General features: G+C 55.1%; 1 long non-coding RNA gene across 1 annotated transcript; it reads left to right on the top strand.

The window, feature by feature from the left end:
* Positions 1-8,594: 8,594 nt before the first annotated feature.
* Positions 8,595-11,889, top strand: LOC123625051. Its single transcript, XR_006730344.1, has 3 exons — positions 8,595-8,612; positions 10,330-10,525; positions 11,796-11,889. It is a non-coding gene; the product is annotated as an uncharacterized LOC123625051 (long non-coding RNA).
* Positions 11,890-13,011: the final 1,122 nt, after the last annotated feature.

Here is a 13,011-nt window from a genome sequence, read left to right as displayed (position 1 = left end):
CCTCCCTCCCTGCAGAACAAACCAGCAACCAAGCCAAGCCTCCAGCTTAGCTCATCTAACGCGCCAAGACAAGGCCTCACCCTGAGTTTGCACGTATGACAGACGGCATTGCTGCCAGTGGATTTTCATGCCCCCTTCCCCTTAGCGTGGAAAATGCTCCCCAGCCCCATTACTTTTGGGCTGGGCCATGTGACTTGCTTTGGCCAATGGGATGAAAGCAGATGTGATGGGCTGGGCCATGTGACTTGCTCTGGCCAATGGGATGGGAGCAGATGTGATGGGCTCGGCCATGTAACTTGCTTTGCCAATGGGACAGGAGTGGATATGATGCCCAACCAGAGCCCCTGCTTCCTGGGTGGTCAGGAGATGCCCAGAGAAGGGGGTAGAGAGAACGAGGCGGGGGAGGGAATGCCATAGGGCACGTGCCTTAGGACCTGACTGGGTCAAATGCCTTAGACAAACCACACAAAGTCCCAGCCTACGCTCCTGCTTGGTAAGATGGGCGTGATGGAACACCAACCTCCTGCGGTTGCTGTGAGGATGGAGTGGGCAGTGCTTTGCCTGAAGGGCCGCTTTGCCTCCGTGGGATTTGACACCAAGACATCTCAGAGGGCCCAGAGCAAAGAAGTGGCTGCCTCCCCGCCCCACATCCGAGGCTTGGCCAGCCCGTCTGCACTGTTCCAGCCCGACTGCAGCTTCTGTAAGTGCCAGTCATCTCTACAGCTCACTCCCCTCTGCTCCCACTCTGCTTCCTCAGCCTTGTTTTAAGCCCTGCCATCTCATCTCATTTATGCCTTACAGAAGTCTACAGCCAAGGAGGGACAGCAGATGATCATTTGTGATATGGGGTCTGTGCAGGAGGAGTGGCACCTGCCTGGGCTTGGGGGTCAGGGAGGGCTTCCTGGAGGAGCCGGTCTTGAAGGAGGTGTGAGGCAGATGCACCACGGACCCACAGCCACCTGCAGTTTCAGCTGCAGCTGCCGGGGACAGTCCAGCAAACACAAACGCACCTTATCCTGGCAGAACCTCATCTGGTCTTCCCGCCAACTCCCAGGGCCTCCTCCCGTCCTGCAGAAAGGGAGGGGGCATCAGCGCCCCAGAGGCACCCCCGAGACACAGGTCAGGACCAGTGGGCACGCTCCAGACTTTTGTCTTGCAGGTGGACACCCCAGAGCTTTCTGCTCTCATTCAGACGACTACTGCCTCCCATGGCAACCTCGGCAACACACCTCGTGTGGCCCTGTCACCTGCCACCTCCTCTCCTGCCCCCTCACTCCTCCCCAGGCACCACTCCACCAACAATCCATCTGCCCCCAGGTCTGTCAGGCTATACCTTGGGGAGCCCAGCCCAAGACCAGGGGTAGCTGGGTGAGGGGCAGGAACAAGTGTTGCAGGAGCAGCATATTCTGGGATGGAAGGGAAAGGAGAGTCCGCCATCGTTCAAAGACTGTTAGGAAGCCCCGGGCAGCAAAGCAGGGAGGGAAGGCAAGACATACGAGAGAGGACTCGGGAGACAGGCAGGGGCAGGTCTGAGGTCCTGGGCTGCTGGGCTGGGACTTGGGCCCTTGTCCTGAGGACAAAAAATGTGTTTGCAGCAGGAAGTGGCGTGGTCAGACTGGTGTTTTTAAAGTGTCTGCAGTATGGGGACCGATGGGAGGGAGCACGGCCAGACAAGGAGCTGTCCCCAGGCCCAGGGAGAGCGGACAGGGCTCTGTACTGGGGCAGTGGCCGCTGGGATGGAGGGGCAGAGTGGGGATCTCTTTAGGACATAGAAGCAAAGGGTCTCGGTAGTTGGATTCGTGATACGGGAGACGGAGGAGTCGAGGATGACACCCGAGCTCCTGCTGTGGGCTACTTGGCAGACTGTCTTGCCATTTCCTGAACTCGGAACACATTTTGGGGTAAGACAACAAGTTTGCTTTGAGGCCTGTAGTTGGAACTCCTTGTAAGCAGCCTAGAGATGGTCATGGAGGCCACAGGCAGGGGTGACATCCCAGGAAGTGAGTCCACAAAGCAGGCAAGGGGGCAGGGACGGAGATCTGAACAACATCATTTTTAAAACTTTTTATTTTGAAATAACTATAGATTCTCAGAAAGTCGCAAAGATAGCACAGAGAGGTCCCATGTACCAGCTTCATTGTCACCATTTTTAAAGGATTAGGTAAAGCCGACCACTAAAAGTAGCCTAGAGATGCTGGAGAAAATCCAACAGGGTTTGATGTCAGGAAAGTGATTTCACTTAGAATTTGGTTTGGCTGCAAGTGAAAGAGGTTAAAAAAAATGAAAAGTTGATTTTTCCCCTCATATAACAGTCTAAATGTAGGTTTCCAAGCCTGGAATAGAGGCTCTGGTTCTCTAGGTTCTCAGGGATGCAGACTTCTTCCAGCCACCTCACCATCTCTAGGGTATTGTCCTTGTCCTTATGGTCCAAAATGGTACCTACAATTCCAGCCATCACACCTGCTTTCCAGGTAGAAGAATGGAATAAGGGACAGAGAAGAAAAGCAATGATGACAGGTAGAAACAAGCTCTCTTTTTAAGTGAGATTCCCAGGAGCTGCCACGTGACACTTACTACTGACTAGAATTTAATCCTAAAATTTAGTTGCAAAAGAGTCTGAGAACTGTAGTCTATATTCTTGGACTCAAAACCAGAGGTTCTATTACCAAGGAAGAAAGGCAGAATGGATTCAGGGGAGCAGCTAGCTGCCTGTGCACAGAATCCAAGGGCAGAGGGTGTTCTGGAAGCGTCACAAAGACAGTCAAGAAGTCAAGAAAGATAGTTACTGAAATGCCCAGTGGATTTAGGGACAAGAAAGTCAGTGGCAACTTGGTGGGGATGATGACAATTGTCCATCTGACCCAGAGCCCTGATCCTGAGCGCTCGTTTTTCTCTAGAGTCGATTTTCATCCGGTGGGTGGGGCAGAAAGACAGGTGTTGGAGACGAGAGTACTGGACAGAGTGCGGCTCTAGGCCACAGGCAACAGCAGAGCAAGCAGGACGTGGAGATGAAGGAGTGAAAGGGACACCAGGAAGGGACCGAGAGGGGCTCCGAGGACAGGAGTGAGGACAGAGGGAGAAGGCAGATTCTGTGGCTTCCAAGATGGGGCACTTCTGGGGCCCAGGAGCGGGGACTACAGAAGAGGGAAAAAGGGTTTTGCAGGGGTGGGGTCATAAAATGGAGAGGTTAGGGTCCAGGTGACCGCAGAAATCCCCCAGGATGCCGGCAGGTTGTCAGGTCGAGGCAGACTGAGCCTCCTTAGAGTTCTCTTGGCACCTCTACACCACCCTCTTTGCTGTCAAAAGAGCCTCTTTAATGTACTCATGGTCATTGTGACACCTGCTCAAAACCTTGAATGGTTCCTCATGGATTCCCAGGAAAGCGTCCAAACCCCTCACCTTTTCCTTTGAGGCCCTCGACTGTCACCTGGGATAGATTAGGGGAGCATTCAGCTGCAAGCAACAAAAACCGCAAGCAACAGACCCTGTGGTGCCCGGCTGCGGATCCCCCGCGGGAATCACTGTGTTTGCTGGTCCGATTCCCAACTGTCACCACCTGTGAGTCTTTGCTGCCGCCCGCGCCTGTGCCCGAGAGCAGCCCTGGACCGACGACTGCCAGGGACGGTGGGCAAGCGCCGCAGCTCCCCCGCTGTGGGCGGAGAGCTCTGAGGGTGCTCTGCGTGGGCTCCGGGGCTCCCCCAGGATTCAGCTCCAGTAGCTCGTTTGCTCCCCTTCCTTCCTGACTCACTTCCCCACTCTCCTCCCCGCGTGTCCAAGGGTCCCCTCAAAACAAACAGCCCGCACCCACATCCACACTCAGCATCTTCTCCTGAGCAAGCCGGGCAACCGAGGTGCACGTGCCGGGTGGTTGCTGTGTGAGCGTCGCTCAGCGCCATCCTGGGCCCAGGTCTGTGTGTCTGTGCCCTGCGGTCCTCAGGCTGGTGACGTGATGGCTGCCACGTGACAACACCTCACTAGGCCTCCACAGACGCCCCTTCAGTGTGGCCAGATCAGGGTCACATGACCCTTCCTAAACCCATTACCGGCCAAGGTGATGGCACTGCCAGGGCCACTTAGACTAACCACCTGCAGGCAGGAAGGACAGTGGGGTCGGCCACAAGGACCCCGTGTACTCTGAATCTGCTGGCGGGAGTGAAAAGGCAGAGCCGGCTGGTGCTCCCTGCCAGCCAGCTCTGTTTTCTCTCTACTTCATTCATTCATTCATTCATTCATTCAACAAGCATATATTGAGTGTTCGCTACATCCCTGCCCTGCTGGGGGCAGCAGTGGGGAGACAAGAAAAGCACAGAGGGCCAAGTGTGGCCTCCTCCAGGAGGCCTTTCCTGATTGCCCCAAACCAGGAGGGTTCCTCCTGCCTCTGAGCCCCCTCGGGTGTCCCAGGCCCTGGGCTGACACTGCCTTGGCTGGCTCTGAGTGTCCCTGTGTGCCCGCTACAGGTGAGGGTGTTTGTCTTGTCTTCTCCGCTAAGGCTCCTAGAGGGAGGGCCTGTGTCCCCAGGGCCCGACCCGCCCGGCCCCGCACCTGCCGCACAGCCGCCGCCTCCCCGCATCTCTCCCGTCAATTCCTTATTTCATAAAAATCAATTTCTGTCCCGTTTTTGCCATGTACATAAAAGACTGTGGCATCAATTAGCCTCCGTTTTCTCTCTCTCCCCCTCTCTCTTTTTCTTCCTCATCTTTTTTGGAAACCTCTTTGTAGGGAAAATCTCATATTTCAGCAATTTGCATTATCCACACACTCAGCTTTGAAGTTCTAAGTTATGGTAAGAAAAGGACCCACTTATCTGCCCATAAAAAATGTTCAAAGCTTATAAATTCCCTGAAACAGATGTACATTATCATTGGATTTGCCTTTCTTTTTGCTAGAGCATGCCTAATAGAGTCTCGGCCGCCCCCTGGCCCCCGTCCCCCGCCCCCGTTAGCATCTTGTCTCCGCGGAAGCCTGCACCCCACTGGGCCAGCCCGACTTCAAAGGTCGCAGGCTGTCTGTTAGAAGCAAAGCACAAAGTGGGAACATAGGGGCCTTTTAAATCCCCCACGTTTAAGTCAATATCATGCCTCCCTGCCTCCCCTCTCCTGGCAGAGGGACGGGAGTTGGCCATTCCCCGTCTGCCTCCGCGAGCGCCAATTCAGCAATTACCAGAGAGGAAAGCGGGGCCTCTTTCTCTCGCCGTCTCTCTCCTTGCCCTCTCTTTCTTTCCAACTTTTCTTTTTGTTCCTTCCTCGCTTAAGATGTTGTTCGACAGCAGGGACGGTGGTACTGATCCCAGATGTAGGGGAACGAGTGGCTCCTTAGCACTCGTATGGGCACAAGCAGGACACACAACTCGCACCCATCAGCTCACCCGATCCTGTAATGACAGCCCCCTCCCCAGGCTACTGTTCCCAGAGTGTCACGCCCCGTCTTCTGCTGCTGCCCTTCTACCTTCTCGATGCGTCTCTCCAGGCAATGAGCAAACTCCCCACCACGGCCCCCGGCCCTGCCCACCTGGGCCTCCCCGTTGCTGCCTGTCCCCAACGTCCTGGCCTCCAGCGGCCACCCAGCCCCGTCTCTCTCACGTCCCCTCTGTTACTTCCTCACGTCTCCTCAGCAGTTATCACAGTTCATAACAATGTCGTTTGTGTGTGACAGCTGCCCCCCCACTCCACGAGACTGACAGCTCCGTGAAGCTAGATAGAAATGACATCTGTCCCTAAGTATTTGAAAGCACCGAGGGATAGAAGCGTCTGGAGAGGAGCGTGGGCGGATGTGGGCCAGGAGAGGCCAGCTGGGCTGAGCAGTGAGTGCCACGTTCAGGCCTCTCTTGGCTCTGCCCACGTCTTGCCCAGAAGTTCCCTTTCGGCAGCTCCTTGCCACCAGGGGTGGTGGCGTGTGTGGGTGTGCGTGTCACACTCCAGAGACGGACTTGCAGTAACGAAACCACATTGCAAGGCTGAGTGAGATACACAAACGCCAAATTGCTTCTCCCCAGTGAAGGAAGGAAGGAGGGAGAGAGGGAGGGAGCAAGGCCAGGAGGAAAGGTCACACGTACCACACTGGAATATTCTGGCCAAGAATTTCTAGGCCAAATCACAATCAGATGCTGCTTTTTGAGGACAGAGTCCGAGGAAATGGAATCAGGCGACCTCGGCTAAGATGGCCAGGGGCCCCTCCATCTGGAGGAGATCTGGCCAGGGCACCCGAGCCACTCAGTCACCCAGGGGCCCCGTACCTGGGCTGTGCTGGGAGCCCACAGGCCAAGCCCAGTGATGCCACCCAGAATACCCCAGTAGAGTCCTGGTTTTGTTTGTCTAAATGCTGCTCCCCCTCTCTGGTGGCAGAATGAACGTGCCAGTGAGCCTGAGCACCGGGACCCTGTGAGAGGGATGCTCCATGCCCGCCCGCGTTTATGAATCCAGCCCACAAAGACGAACCGAGTGCCAACCGCAGGCCACGGCCAGGGGCGGGGCGGCCAGGAGTGTGCGATCCTTCAGGCTCTCAACACATAGTTAACAAATGCCTGTCTTTGCTGGGCCTTTGGGATTATAAAATAATCTTGCAAAGGCAGTGCTTTGGTGGAAACCAAATGCTCAGAGGCATAAACAAGTGTATACAGTGATCCCCACTATTCACGGATTCTGTATTTGCAAATTCACTTACTTGCTCATATTTACCTGTAACCCAAAATCAATACTCGTGGTGCATTCGCATCATTTGTGGACACAGGCAGAGCAGCAAAAAATCTGAGTCGTCTGACTGCACAGCCCCAGCTGGGGTGAGCACGGGGGTGTGCCGCCTTCTCGTCCCAGCTCTCATCCTGCAAACAAACGCCCTTCTCACGGTCTGTTTAGCACCGTGCTTTCCGCATTTCTGCACCTTGCGTGGGTGGTGTGGCTGTTTAAGATGTCCCCAGGCATGGGTGGTGTGGCTGTTTAAGATGTCCCCCAGGCACGGTGCTGAAGCGCTGCCTGCTGTTCTTAAGGGCAGAGTTGTGATGTGCCTTAGATGAGCTCTGCGCAGTCCTGAGTTACGGCTATCGGCTGAGTTCAATGTCAGTGAATCAAGAATATTTAGTAAACCAGGTGTCTCTAAATAGAAACACACACACACACACACACACCAAGGTCATGTACTGACTGGGTGAGGAAAATGCTATGAGCAGAGGCTGGCAGGAACCCAACCCTGTATTTCCACTAGGAGCAATAGTTCGGTATTCACTAACTCAGCCACCAAAGAGACTTTCAGGGACATAACTACCACGATTCATGAGAATCCACTGCAGTTGCAAACATGATCAGCCTACGAATGAAGGGGACCACGGGGCACCCTGAGATCTCAGGGCACCGTCTTGCCGAAGCTGGAGCCACAGCCACACCAGCCGCCCCAGCTCCCTCCACTCACTATACCTGGACTAGGCTGGGGTGATGGCAGGCGAGGGGGTAGGACTGGTCTTTGTCAACCTTTGTCAATGTCCACAGGCTCCTGGGTAGTGTGGGTCTAGTGGCTAACAGCTTGTCACCATGGACCGATGTCCAGCTGTGTTTAACCCTGCCACGCATTAACCACGAGTTTGGTAAGTTGCTTAACTGAACTCGATTTCTCATCGGTTTCCTTACGAGGCTGTTCTGAGGGTATCAGCAAATGGGCTGAGCATACAGTAGGCACTCCATAGTTGATGGATACAGCAATTTAGACTCCTCGGCAATCTGGTCTCAGCAGTCGGGCTAGGGCAGCCCCAGAGGCAGGGCAGCCAAGCACCGTTCCAAAGGCTTCCCTGTCCCCTGAGGAATGGCTGTGGGGCGTGGCTTCCAGGCTGCCTGTCCCCATCACAGCCCCACCCTTTCGGGGCTCAGAGCTGTCACCCTGCACTCCGGCAGTCTCATTATGCAAATGTGGAATTTAAGGCCCAAACAGGGCAGGGGTTTGTCCAAGTCCACGCTACAAGTCAGGTCTGCAAGGAATGGAATGACCCCATCGAACCTGGGAGGGAAAATCAACAGGGCAGTGTCCCTGAAGTGTGTGGCAGAGGCCGTGTGCTGCAGCGGCTACCCCACAGGGGTCCTGCAGCCAGGGTTGGGGCAGGACACCCGTCATTGGTCAGGACTGAACCTCCTTCCCCATAAGCCCTGTGGGGTCACATTCTCCTAACAGCAGCTACTGTTGCTGTTTTGTTTTGGTTTTGGTTTTGTGTTTGAATTAAGGGCTTACTATGTGCCAGGCTCTGTGCTGAACACTTCACACTCACTGGACCATTTAATCTGATCCTCATGACAGCTGAGTGAGGTGGGTACTCTTGATTAGCCTCATGTTACTGAAAAGGAAACCAAGGAACAGAGAGGCTGAGTGACTTGTCCCAGGTCACACAGCTGGGAAGTAGCAGAACCAGGACTCAGCTTGGGTGGAAAGTGCATACTCTCAAGCATGGGCCGTTCTGCCCAGCTCACCAGGGCCCCCAAGCCTGCATTCTCTGGTCCAGCTACAGGATCCTTCCACCTTCTGAAACTCTATCCACTAAGCCAATCATGCAGGATCTGGAACATCATGTCCAGTGAATTCGGAGCCGCATCCTCCCAGATCTGCAGATGGGAAAGGACCAGACTGTGAGCTGAATGGTAAGATGCAGCCCAGAGAGGCGGGAGTTCCAGCCGGGGCCTGGGCTGGTCAGGACAGCAGCAGGAGTCCCCACGTGCCCACCTGAGAGCCCCCCCAGATCACCAGCCTCTCCTCTCCCTGCTCCAAGAGAGTCAGGTGCATTGGTTCAGGGAGGCTGGTCTGTGAGAGTCTCCGCCCACATTTCATGCCTTGTCAAACCCCCAAAGCCCCTGGCGCTGAAGCAAAGCAGGCCCCCTTAGGCCCACTTTACAGAAAAGCAAACTGAGCCTCAGAGAGGGAAAGTCACGGAGCCAGATGGAATCCAGCCAGTCTCTGGAGTTGGGGCTCTTTCCACCCCCCTTGGCTCTTTCAGGGGTGTCAAACAGGGTCTCCCACAGGCTGGGACCCTTTGCCAGGGGCCTCCAGCCCCCCTGCCCCCCCCGAGGGAGGGATGGGGCCATGTTGGGAGTGAGGGACTCCAGGACCGCCCCAAAGGCCTCCCCATGAAAATCCTCCCCTACCCAAAATGCCTCCCTTAGCCATTTTCCTCGCTAAAGCTCTGCTTTGCACGGGCCTGGTTTGTAAGTGGCCCCACTGACCCCTAAAGGTTAGGCACTGAGGCTGCGCAGGGGTCATGAGCAGACTCGCCCCGGGGCCAGGGAAGGCACAGGTGACCCAGGCCGCGCGGGCTCTGGGCACCCGAGGAAGGCACGTGCCCCGTGCGAAGGGGCAGCCGCTTCTCAATTCCTGCGGATTGCTGCCACATGGGAACGTGAGCCGGGGTGAGCACACTTTCTGAGTTTTACTAAAAAAGCCCCAAATCCAGAATTTTTCAGTGAAACCATTAGATTTTGGAAATTGATTCAAAATTTTTGAAAACCTGGATGGTCAAACATGACATGCTAGGTATGGTCCCAACCAGCAGAGGGGGACTCCTGGGGGCTCAGAGGGAGCAGAGAATAGGAAAGGAGGGGAGGGGCAGAGTTCCAGCCCCCACAGCTTCTTGGGGAGTGTGACCCCACCCCCTCTACCCTGCACTGACAGACACCGCAGGGGGCCGACCCCTGGCCGGGCCGTGACAGGCCTGCCCACACAAGCAGGATCACGCAGTGGCCTCTGCAGTCACTGACCCGTGACGGAGGCTGTGGAACCCCCTCCCCAGAGATCACAGCTGCCACCCTACCTCCATGTCCCTCAGAGGCAGCTGAGGCCACAGACCGGAAAAGGGGCCCGAGAGCTGGTCTGGGCTCAGCTTCAGAAAGAAGTATCATTTGGACCACACACCCGCTCCTGGAGTCTCGGCTCTCCCATCCCTAAAATGGGAAGAATAATTCTTGCCCTACCACAATTAGTTGCCCAAAAGCACAATGAACAATTGACCAAATTTTTGCTGGTTTTCGGGGGGGGGGGACAAAAACCAAGACAACACAATAAGAGTTTTTTCTTTTTAAATAAAGCTAAATTATGTCCTTCCTTTATTTGGTTTTCATTTAAACAATAAGAGACTGCAGTTTTCTATTCTTTTCCTCCTTTTTTTTTAACATCCTTATTTAGCAAAATTAAAGTTGGCAATGCTGTGTCGCTTTCCCAAATTTACTTGAAATGCTGCTGCTTTGTACAACGCCAAAGGCAGGGCCTCGCGGGCAGGAGGACGCCATGAACGGGGCAGTAAGGATGTGAAGTCTTCACCCCCCCTCCTGCCTCCTCCCTTCATTTCTCAATCCCTCTCTCCCACAGATTAACCACCTGCTGCGGCCGCGCCCTAAGGAAACAGCAAAACCCGAGGCGCAGCCCTGCCTGCAGGGGCGTGTTGGGCGGGAGGACGGCAGCCCACAGACCAGGATGCTGACCACTGCTGACGGCCCCTCTGCCCGGGCACAGCGACGCTGGCTCCAGGAAGTGAGGCCTTGTTGGAAAATAAAAAATAGCAAAGGTCAGCTCTGATGAATTCATCTAGAATTTTGCAATGAGAAATATCTAGAAGAGTTATTTTAGCAGAGCAGGGCAAAGCCAGGGCCCAGGGTGGGAGTGAGGAGTAATCCTCTCAGTGCTTAGGACCCCTTGAGGCCTTGGTCCTGCTCAGCGGCCCGGGGGGTCCTGGACTGCTCTTCCCCTCCCCCAGGGCCCGTCCGCAGACCCCAGCAGCTTCTCTGGGGCTGCTTGTACCTTAGTCCTTCTTCTAAGCTCTAATGCCCCTCCCTGCCCACCTCTCTCCCCTGATTTAGGGGCTGGGCAATGGCACCCAGAAGGGTCTGCCCAGATGTGGTCCCCAAAGCAGACCCCAGCAGGGGCAGGGCAGAGCCCCCACAAGCTTGGAACCAAGCCTGGGTCTGCAGTGTGGCAAAGCGGGACAACGGTTTGTTGCTTCAGGCTCTCTTCCGCAAGGCTGGCCTTGACCAAGGCTCCAAAGCAAAGTGGGAAGGTTGGGAAGAGAAGTTTTCCGGAAGGCCACTCACATCTCCCTCAGTTCAGATCCCAATCCTGAGCCAAGGGAGGGAAGAGAGTGTGGGGTCCACACACCAGTGGTCACTGTGGACCCGCCCTGGTTGGAGGACATTCAGAGTCTCGCTAACTCTCTGTCTTTGGGTGCCTGTAGTTTTATGACAAGGGAGGAGAGGTGGTTTATTCAAGGGCCAGAAGGCAGGGCAGCTAGGGAAAGAACTCAGCCCAAACACCGAGGGCTGTTACTGAACCCTCCATCCTGTCCTCTGGCGTGGTCACGGCCACTGGCTCCAACATTCATGAGGTTTTTGGAGGTCCCGGTGCTGCATAGGAAGTCACCTGGGAGCTTGAAACATTTTGATGCCAGGGCCACACTGCAAAGTCATCCCTCGGCACCATCAGAGGTGGGACCCAGTCACCAGTGTGTTTTAAAACCTCTCCAGGGGATTCTGAAGTACCCCTAGGTGAGAATTACTGGTTGGGAGTACCCATCTCTGCCTTCCCCAGCCCCTGCCAGCAGGCTGGGCCATGCCAGAGTCCCATCTGCAGGGTCTCGTGTCTAGGTAGGAGTCTCCGCCAGGCTCAAGGGCTAAATGTGCCAGGATTCTTCTACTTCGTGGAAGAAAGTGGAGGGAGGAGGAAGCCCACCAGTCGGTCAGCCGGAGGTGGGGAGTCTCGGCCAGGCTCTGCCACTTCCTCCCCAGGGTCACCTTCTGCTACTGGAAAATGGGTCTCACGTCCATTCCGCCTTCTCGTGCTAGAAGCAGATGCTACGTACAGAACATCCTTTGCCTGGAAATACACTGTGAACTAAAAATAAAATCCTAAGCCCTCTGCTAACTGAATGGACCCCTCTTGGCCAAGGGGACCCCAGAAACACCTTAAAACTGAAGTTCCCAGACATGATGGGATGGGAGAGAGAAAACGCAATTACATGTGTATGATTTCCCTTCATGAATATTCATGACTCCTCCTACAGCTTGTTGAATATGTATATTTGACCACCCCGCTCAATATAAAACCCTGTTCCCCTCGGCCACTTCTCTGAAGCACATGTGTCTGGCTCCTGGCTGGGGCTCTGCGTCCCAACCTGTTGGAATGGCCACCCAACAGGTTGCTACCCTTTATGAGAAATAAAGCTCTCCTTTTTCCGAAGTATAAACCGCATTAATTTCTTTTAGTTACCAACATTAATGAGGAAAACCTTTCGGGGGCATGAGCCCCTGAGAAGGGGCTCTGGGTTCAAGGTTCCACTGGTTTGGGAGAAGGTGTTGAGACCCAAACCAGGTCAGAGCCCCAAACAAAGGGCACGACTGTGGCAAGTGATAAAACTTGCAGCTTTTAGGAGTCGGTGAACTTGTGGCTGAGCCGTCTGTGTTTGCTCTGCCCCTCACGCACCTGGAGAAGGACGCAGCTGGCCTGGGGAAGCCGAGCCGGGGGCCAGGAGAGTGTGTGCGGAGCGTGCTTGTGTTACCCCAAGGTAAAGTTGCCTTGGGGTCTCCGGGCCGTGCAGTCCCCAGGTGTCTGCTGTGTGGCAGGCAGCCCCGTCAACAGGGAGGTTAAGGCCGGGGGTGGGGGGCATTCACAGCCCCCTAGCACTGAGCACATTTTAGGAGTTCCCTTTCATTCCTGACAGCACTGACAGGCCTCACAGAAGCCGGGTTATTAGTGCCAGCATCTGACAGACGCAGCGCTGAGGTGCACGCAGCCTTCCACTTCCTCCTGCCACCTCAGAGGCTGCCTCCCCTTGGCCCAGTAATGATTTGAGATGTAAATGCTAAGAAAAAGAGGGGAAAGCGAAAGAAACCGCTCAGGCTGTTTCCTTTGCCAAAAAGTGTAATTGGCACGGCTGGATGTGAAATGTACCAGCCTCCCAGGCTCTGGGAGATGACAGCAGGCCCTGGTAGCTGGGCGTCTCACCCAGCTGTCTGCCTCGAACACACCCAGCCCTCAGTGCCCAGTGACAGATCGGCAGAA

This window comes from Lemur catta, chromosome 20, assembly GCF_020740605.2.
Source record: "Lemur catta isolate mLemCat1 chromosome 20, mLemCat1.pri, whole genome shotgun sequence".
Classification (NCBI taxonomy): Eukaryota; Metazoa; Chordata; class Mammalia; order Primates; family Lemuridae; genus Lemur; species Lemur catta.
The sequence above is the reverse complement of the archived record's forward strand: the minus strand, read 5'-3'. Positions and strand labels throughout refer to the sequence as shown.